This window comes from Rhinoderma darwinii, unplaced genomic scaffold (assembly GCF_050947455.1).
Source record: "Rhinoderma darwinii isolate aRhiDar2 unplaced genomic scaffold, aRhiDar2.hap1 Scaffold_1957, whole genome shotgun sequence".
NCBI lineage: Eukaryota > Metazoa > Chordata > Amphibia > Anura > Rhinodermatidae > Rhinoderma > Rhinoderma darwinii.
In genome coordinates, this window is record NW_027462321.1 from 1 (window position 1) to 2,500 (window position 2,500).

The window sequence follows — 2,500 nt, forward strand, 5'->3', positions numbered from 1 at the left end:
CTGTGTGTTTTACCTTCATAATAAAAAAAACTTTTTTTTTTTATGGTATTTTCTGAAGTCCCAAGCCGACCTGCAGTTGCAGGAGCTCGGCCACCTCGGCAACTCCTACCGAAAGCCGTGAAATAGGAAGTACAAACGGGAGCTGCTCCCGTTCCAAGCCGGGAAGGACTTCCATGGTGTGACCGGTAGGTAGTGACACCTCCTGCCGGCCTCCTGGAAGTCCCGGTCGGCCTGGCTGGCAGGTCTGTCTTCATTGACGTTTTGGAGGAAAAACCCTATGAGGTTTTTATTTTGGGCTTCAGCCGGGCAGCAGTTCCAGGAGCCCGGGTACTTTGGCACCTTACCCCGGTGTATTTGAGGTGGTGACACTTTTAGGGGTGCAAATATCTCCTTCACCTGAAATCCTGTGAGAGGGCATTTCTGCTCCGCGTTCCAAGTCCTAACGGTTCTTCCTAGCGGGAAGTCCTAACCGTTCGTGGCCGAGAAGGACTTCCATGGTGTGACCGGTATGTAGTGGCACGTCATGCCGGCCTCCTGGAAGTCCCCGTCGGCCTGGCTGGCAGGTCTGTCTTCATTGACGTTTTGGAGGAAAAACCCTATGAGGTTTTTATTTTGGGCTTCAGCCGGGCAGCAGTTCCAGGAGCCCGGGTAAGTTGGCACCTTACCCCGGTGTATTTGAGGTGGTGACACTTTTAGGGGTGCGAATATCTCCTTCACCTGAAATCCTGTGAGAGGGCATTTCTGCTCCGCGTTCCAAGTCCCTACGGTTCTTCCTAGCGGGAAGTCCTAACCGTTTGTGGCCGAGAAGGACTTCCATGGTGTGACCGGTATGTAGTGGCACGTCATGCCGGCCTCCTGGAAGTCCCCGTCGGCCTCGTTGGCTGGTCGGTCCGGTGCACCTGGACTTCCACGAAAGAACTTTGGTGCATTCTTTCTGGAGTCCCAGGCCGACCAGCAGTTGTAGGAGCTCGGCCACGTTGGCGAGTCCAACCGAGAGTACCGTGAAGGAGGACGTGCTGCACGTTCTAGCGGGAGCTGCACCTGGTCCAACCCGAGAAGGACTTCCATGGTGTGACCGGTATGTAGTGGCACGTCATGCCGGCCTCCTGGAAGTCCCCGTCGGCCTGGCTGGCAGGTCTGTCTTCATTGACGTTTTGGAGGAAAAACCCTATGAGGTTTTTATTTTGGGCTTCAGCCGGGCAGCAGTTCCAGGAGCCCGGGTAAGTTGGCACCTTACCCCGGTGTATTTGAGGTGGTGACACTTTTAGGGGTGCGAATATCTCCTTCACCTGAAATCCTGTGAGAGGGCATTTCTGCTCCGCGTTCCAAGTCCCTACGGTTCTTCCTAGCGGGAAGTCCTAACCGTTTGTGGCCGAGAAGGACTTCCATGGTGTGACCGGTATGTAGTGGCACGTCATGCCGGCCTCCTGGAAGTCCCCGTCGGCCTCGTTGGCTGGTCGGTCCGGTGCACCTGGACTTCCACGAAAGAACTTTGGTGCATTCTTTCTGGAGTCCCAGGCCGACCAGCAGTTGTAGGAGCTCGGCCACGTTGGCGAGTCCAACCGAGAGTACCGTGAAGGAGGACGTGCTGCACGTTCTAGCGGGAGCTGCACCTGGTCCAACCCGAGAAGGACTTCCATGGTGTGACCGGTATGTAGTGGCACGTCATGCCGGCCTCCTGGAAGTCCCCGTCGGCCTCTGCCACCTGTCGTTAAGCTGTGAGAGGAGCACGTGCTCCCGCGCCGTTTGAGTCTTTGGAATTTGTCCAAGACTCCTCAGATCGATCTGGCTCCCCGCGACCCGGCGGCGGAGGGACCACTCGCTCGGCAGTGCTTTGGAGCCCTGTCGGTTACGGCGAGCGCGTCTTCCTCCCACACCGTCCGGGTCTGTTTCGCCCCCGGCCACCTACGGCCGGTGTCCCAAAAAGCCCGGCGGTCCTGCTAAAGGCGGGTGCCGGTACCTCTCGCTCCCGCGAGGTGCGTTTGCTCAGTGCTGCTGCTATCACTCTAAAAGGCGTCCGAGAGTGCGCTGGTGTCGCCGGAGCCCGAGGCACGAGAGAAAGCTTTAAACGACGGGGAGGCAGTGACCGCCCCCGTATGTCCGCTGCTCGCAAGGGCCTCTCTAGCCGAGGTGCTCCCAGGCGCACCCGCGCATGGGGCACGGTTGTTTCTCGCAAGTAGTCCAAAGCCGTCTTCCGCCTCGCCCGAGGCTGGAAGTGTCGGCGTGGCTCCCGCATGCAAGCCACACGCGGCTCCACGGTGGCTTCCCTCCCCCCCTCTCCGGAGGGGGGCGGCCCCATCCCATGTGGAGCCGCTAAGCCGCCGGGAAAGCGGCCTCGGTTCCCCGTGGGCGACAAAGGCGTCCTCCTCGGCACTTTGCGAGCTGGGCCGCCGGAGAGAGCAGTTAACCCGGATTGTCGAGGTTGTCGTTGCCTTTGTCCCATATTACCTAAGCCTGGTCCTTGTTACCTTACTGGTAAGGGTTAGGGACGCTGAGCGCG